The sequence below is a fragment of the Tenrec ecaudatus genome, chromosome 15 (genome assembly GCF_050624435.1).
Source record: "Tenrec ecaudatus isolate mTenEca1 chromosome 15, mTenEca1.hap1, whole genome shotgun sequence".
NCBI lineage: Eukaryota > Metazoa > Chordata > Mammalia > Afrosoricida > Tenrecidae > Tenrec > Tenrec ecaudatus.
Genome location: NC_134544.1, coordinates 62,327,703 through 62,334,637, shown reverse-complemented (window position 1 = coordinate 62,334,637; position 6,935 = coordinate 62,327,703).

Below are 6,935 nucleotides of genomic sequence, written 5' to 3'. Positions count from 1 at the left end.
CACAAGTCTTTGCCTGGTTCCCTGAGTAACTCACCCGTAGCAAAAGTAACAGCCCGAGAATTCGACTCACCCCAGAGCTGGAACTTGTTTGCAGCTCGAACTTAAGACCCCACTTCCCTTCTTGGTCATCCATCAACCCTAGCTCCCTGTCCTTGTTCCATATTCAAGTCTCACACTGGCGGATCTCCTGACCACTCTGTGAGGTAGTTAGTTTATTGTGCCAACCTGGCCGATAAACACATGTGGGGTTAATTGAAGGGTGGAGGGATAAATGGCTCGGTGAGCCTCGCCTTTCTAGTTCTTGGGTTTCGTGCTTTGTGATGGTCGGACCAGGGTGCAGCTGCCTTAATCAGTTCCCTGCTGCTGCTGGCAAGGCTCACTTCCTATAAGACATCCCAGAGAAGAAGCCACATGGACCTACCCAGATGCAGCCCTGGGTGCTGGAGCAGCCGTGTGGAGACCCCAGCACTGAGATGCTTACACATTCACTGACTCGGTTTTCCTCCTGCAGTCGGCCTAATGGTGTGTGTTTTGTGAGATGGAGGAGGACTTTGTGGATAGGTGTTGGACCTGTGGGTTAATGTTGTACTTGTAGGCTTGGGCAGCACTGGGTGGGGATGTTTTCTTGATGCGCACTTACCCTTTATATAAAACTCTCTTCTACATGAGTTTCTGTGGATCTGTTTCTCTAAAGGACCCAGACTCACACACTCTGTAAGACTGGTTTCTGAGGCTGCACCACAGTGACCCCGTCCTGGGGGTTGTGGAAACCTAGCTTTGTGTGAAATTGCTATAAGAAAATGTGCTAGAAAAGGGAAGCCAGCCTGATAGGTACAGTTATGGCAGCAAGTCAACAGGACCTTCCCGGTAGGTCCGTCAGCCTGCAGCAATCCATGTTGGAGCAGTCAGTGCAGTCCCTGGTGTGGGTGTTTGTGACCGGCTGCCTTTCATAGGCAATTCCTCGCACAGCCCTGGACGCTCACTGAGAGAAACAAGGGAGTCAATGCAAAGGGCTCGGGCCCTGGGAATAACCCCACACAGGCTTTGGTGGCATGGGCATTGTCTTTACATGGAGTTTTCATCATCATGTCATAGGCCCCGGCGCCCTGCTTCAGATATGGGTATAAAAACGAAAGACAGAGCAGAGTGAGCTGAAGAGGCACAATTCAGCTGACAGTCACAGAGAAATAAAAAGGCCATAAAATGTGATAAATATAAAAGCAGTGCACTGGAGAACCAGAGCCTACCTGGCAAATCTTGATCTCCGACATCAAGGACACACCGACCACCTTCTGTATCAGCATCCAAACTTTTACTTAACATTCACCCCGGAAACCATCTGTCAGGATGCTTTTCATCACCAGGTGGTAAGATAAATGGCTGTTCAGGAAGTCAAGGCAAAATCATTACTTTCTGATAATATTAATTTCTTACTTCTGAGACCAAAAATAAAGCCCAAGTAGTTGGCAGATGTTGTGTAGCTCTGAAAACTAGTCTTAGCGTGTGTGTGTGTGTGTGTGTGTGTGTGTGTGTGTGTGTGTGTGTGTGTTTCAAAGCTATAGCATTGCCCAGTCTGATCCCAATGGGCAGAGTAGCTCATGACTACCAGCAGGGAGAAGCCCTGCTACTGGAAGTAGGGAACGTTGAAGGTATTACTATTTCATTTTCTCTGAGGTCATCAAAAATGAATTTCCCCAGGCAAACAGTGCATTTTGCCAATGAGTTTAAGTGAGTCGCAGGCTGCTGAAAAATACCACCTTGGAATTGATTCTTAAACTTACTGTTTTATATGAACTTCATTCACACATGTCTCTCAGGCGAGCATCTAAGAACGTGGAGGTTTGTGAGCCTGTGTTGGCGGCAGAGTGGGAACGTTGTCCTGGGAGCAGCTCTTTGAGCTCTTTGGTGACCTCTGGGAAGAGCTGTCAGGGAAGCAAATGGACAGATTCGAGGTAGAGGTGTATCTAGGATTAATGTAGAAATAAAAATCAGTTCAAATAGCAGAGAAGATACCCCAAAAAACCAAACAACCCAGACCAATTTCCATCGAGCTGATTCCAAGCCAAACTCCTCTCAGTGGAGAGTGCTTTCAGTAGCTTGTCGTCCAGAAGTTGCTCACCAGGCTCCCCTCCCTCTGGGTGGGTTCAAGCCACCAACCTTTTGGTCAGTAGCTAAACATGGGATCATTATTGGCACTTGGAGACCTAAGAGAAGGTGAGGGACACCCTTTGATCCTGTATTTCCTTTATTCCCAGTCCAAAGACCAAAAGGAGGGAGCAGGTATACTTATTGCATTGTGTTTCATGAGAAAACAAACCCAAGCCACACATGAATTGGCTAAAGGATTCACCGAGCTAGACGCTTACTTCATCCAGAGGAGTGTGCTTGAGAGTGCAGATGGGCTGATTCAGGAGGAAATTACCATTCAGTTGCTGCCAGCACAGGATTGTCCATCTGGAAACGGGAGAGAAACCACCCTGGTAGTGCTGCTCTGGGGCAGCACGGGGCGAGCTGGACAGAAAAGAAACGCCGCTGGACAGAAATCACCCACAAATCAACCTATTTGGAGGCACAGGCTTCCTCAGCCGTTTGAGCGACAGCAAGGTCATGTGGAAAAGCAACGTCTCTGGGCCCAGATGAACAGCTCTAGTCCTGAGCCAGCTGCCTGACCTCAGTCTCTATCCACTGAGCCAGCCCCAAAGTGTCCTGTGAAGCCTTCTTCAAACAAACTACCCTTTGCTGTATCAAATTCAGGTCTGCAAGAGAATTGTAGTCAGTCAGTGAGATACCTGGGTTTGGAGCTCTTACGAAACTAGGTTTCTTAAGGGTTAGGGGAGAGAGGAAAAAATGACCCCACTGCCATCGAGTCCATGTGGACGCATCATGACCCTATAGGACAAGGTAGAACAGCCCCAAGAGTTTCTAAGACTCGAACTCTTTGCAGGGGTAGAAAACCTCAGCTTTCTCCCACGGAGCTGCTGGTGGTTTCAAACTGCTGAAATTGCAGATCACAGACGGACTGGTAACTGAGAATTTGTTAGAGAGTAGGGGTTAACCATGTCTCATCCCCTGAGTAGTTACAATGTAAATTAAAAAGTAGAATGAACCACCTTTTTTTTGCTTCTATAACTCCTTGCTCTCAGACTCCTGGTGACATCAAGCATGCAGGGACCTAGTTGGGGTCAGGAGCACCCAGGACAATCTTTCAATTGCTCTACACACCCCTCCACTTGTGGTACCCACCAGCAAACCCTAAAGTGTGCCCTTCCCCCAGCTGCTAATTTCCAGAAGCATAGCTACTGATTGGCAGCAAACTCTTACGACGTAGATGTGCCCCTGTGGGTCTCAGACTGTCATTCTATGGGAGTAGAGAGTCTCATCGATTCCCGTGGAGCAGCAGGGGGGGTTGAACTGGCTACCTTGGAATCAACTTAATCACGGCAATTTTGAGAGGTCTTTTATTTGTTTATTTTTAATAGAATTTGATAGCAGTGTTAGCAGGAAGGTCCTATACCATCTTGTCTGACGACCTCAATCTGAAACTTTTCATGTCATTTGAAGTCCTAGTGTGGTGCCTGTCTGGACTTGAACCTGGGGCAAGTGTCACCCTCAGCTTACCCCCTGCTACCTATCAATGGCACACCTTTAATAAACTTTAATAAACTTAAAACCATACCTTTAATAAACTTACCTTTAATAAACTTAAATACCTTTACCATACCTTTAATAAACTCAAAACCAAACAAACACTCAATGCCATTGAGCCAATGCTTACTCCTAGTGACCTATAGGAGAGGGTGGGATTGCCCCTGTGGGTTTCTGAGACTTCAATTCTTTATGGGAATAAGACGCCCTGTTGATAACCCTCCCTCGGCTTATGTTTCAAGGTTAAACTGTGCTGCATAGCCTCTTCCACAGCTGATCTTTCCAAAGTGGAGCTCCAGACCTGGGTGCACTTGAACCTGCAACCTTTTCATTGGCAGCAAGTGTGTTAACCATTTACAATATTCGGGGACTTCTTTTGCTTGCTACCCACCTCTTCCTTGATACCTGGTTGTGGAAGGGGCCCAGCAGGGCATGTGGTAGCTGCAATCTGTTTTCTGTTCCCACTTCTGATGAAAAGGAATGCCGCCACGTACTGTAAACCGTGGTCAATTACGTAAACCAATAAAAGCAAAAAAAGTAATGGTCAACTTTTATTGGTTACTTGCTGCCGTGTATGCTAGGCCCTGAGCTAAGAGCACTCTCTCCATCATTTGTTTCGAGGGAGACCCGGGAAAAGAGGTCCCTTCATGTTGCCAGTGGTCCAAATCCACCCAGGTCTGGAGCGTGGCTTTAGAAACAGCCACGGTAGCAATCTTGTTAGGCAGATTATCATACTACTCCTACTATGGTTATTCCAATCTGTGCATTGTCAGGTCAGTTCCTTGCTAAGAATGACACGGAGTATGCATGAAGGAGCCAAGAAGCAAAGCAGACCAGTCTGCCTCCAGCGCTGCTCCACTCCCGCAGTCTCTGAAGCTGAGGAAGCGCTGCTTCTGCTTAGGGACTGAGGCTGACATGGGGGGTGGGCAAGGGGGTGACAGGCCTGGCAGCCTGCAGCATGTGTTCAGAAGAGCCGAGAACGCAACTATTTCCATTGCCTCCCTCCACTCCACCCTCTGAAGAAAATGGAAAGTCGCTGAGTCATCGCCCTAAGAGAAGAAGGGTCTGAGATTGTGGCAGGGAATGGAGGAACTTCCTCACCTTGAGACCTGAGAAGGGAGCATGCACACGACAAGGCAGCCCACCTCTCAATCTCCAATAAAGGTCGAAGAGCAAGAATTTGTGTCAAGTGTAAGTTGCAGTCTCACTGAACTGACGGAGAAGACAGCATGCAGTGACCTAGTTGCTGACCACTGGAGGAAGCTTGAGAGAAAAGACCAAAATTCCCTGTGAGCTTCCTACGCTGGAAAATGTTAAATCAAAAACGAAATTTCCTAAAGTGTTTTCCTAAATTCTTCACACGGGTGTGCTATTAATATGGAAATGAGGCGATAGTTTAATCATGTTTGACTTTGCTGGAGAGAAAGCAAACATGCTGATATGCTAAGTACCATCAGGTGTGTTAAATGGGGTTGGGATTATTGGGCTGATCTGGGACTGATGGATTTCTGGCTGCTTGTTGTCTCTATTGAGTGGATGGAATAAATTCAATGACACAGTAGGAAGGCCAGGAGGGCCTTAAGTGTGTTGCACTCATATGTCCCTTGACCTTGACGGTGATCTGAAAGGTGATTCAGCCCCTGAGCTCACTCCACGCTATTCTTAGTATCCTGCCTCTGACCCTACTCCCACCCCTGACCACCACCACCATAGGGGGATCTAAGGTGCTAAACTCAGAGATGATCAAAGGGCACAGTTGGAGAATAAAGGCACAATTTGTTACTCATGTGCTGCTGATTGCAGTTCACTAAGTATTACCACATCTGTTGTCTCCATTAATCCTCCTAAACCCCCAGTAAAAAACAAACGAACAAAAACCACCAGATGTTTTTATCTTGCTCAGTTTATAAATAAATCAATAAGGCTCAGAGAGGGTAAGATATTTGTCCAGTGCAAGATCTCTGAAGACAAAGTGGGTGCATAAGCAAACAAAGTGAGTGAAGAAAGCTGATGGTGCCCAGCTATCAAAAGATATAGCGTCTGGCATCATAAAGGTTTGAAGTTAAACAAGCAGCCATCTAGCTCAGAAGCAACAAAGCCCACATGGAAGAAGCACACCAGCCTGTGTGATCACGAGGTATCAATAGGATCAGGTATCAGGCATCAAAGAACAAAAAAATCATATCATTGTGAATGAGGGGGAGTGGGGAGTGGAGACCCAAAGCCCATCCATAGGCAAATGGACATCCCCTTACAGAAGGGTCTTAGGAAAGAGATGAGCCAGTCAGGGTGCAGTATAGCACCGATGAAACATACAACTTTCCTCTATTTATTTAATGCTTCCTTCCCCCTTCGCCCCAGCCCTCCCTCACTATCATGATCCCAATTCTACCTCACGAATCCGGCTAGACCAGAGCATATACACTGGTACAGATAAGAGCTGGAAACACAGGAAATTCAGGACAGATAACCCCCTCAGGACCAATAATAAGAATACCAATACCAGGAGGGGAAGGGGAAGGTGGGGGAGAAAGGGGAAACCAATCACAAGGATCTACATATAACTCCGTCCCTGGGGGATGGGATGGAAAACAGAAAAGTGGGTGAAGAGAGACGTTGGACAGTGTAAGACATTAAAAAAGTCATTGATAAATTATCAAGGCTTCATGAGGGAGGTGTTGATAGGGAGGGAGGGGGAAAATGAGGAGCTGATACCAATAGCTTAAGTAGAAGGAAAATGTTTTGAGAATGATGAGGGAAACAAAGGTACAATTATGCTTGACACAATGGAAGTATGTATGGATTGTGAGAAGAGCCGTACAGCTCCCAATAAAATGATTTTTTAAAAGGATATTTGTCCAGTGTTATTCAGCTAATGAAGCACAGACAGAACCCAAGACCCCATGATGCCACTGTCCCATGCCAGGGAACCCCTGCTGACCTGGGCCCCCAGGCCTGTCTGACTTAGACTCAACTCCATACACACTCGGCCTACTTTTGCTCACAGTTTCAGAGGGAATAAAAAAAATCTTAGGGTTGCGGTCTTAAAGAGAAACTAGCTCCAGATCCAATTCACTTTTCTCCACAGATATTTGTTAGGTGGCCATTGTGTAGCTCCACCAGACCACTGTGAGCAGGAAGGGAAAGTCGCCGCTCTCACAGAATCTCTAGTCTAGGGCGGTGCTCCGAAACCCTCAGTGTCCATCCAGGGACCTTGAGAAAAGGTAGGTTTTAATTCAGCAGTTCTGGGTAGTACCTAAAAGCCTGCATGTCCAACAGTGTGACTGGTC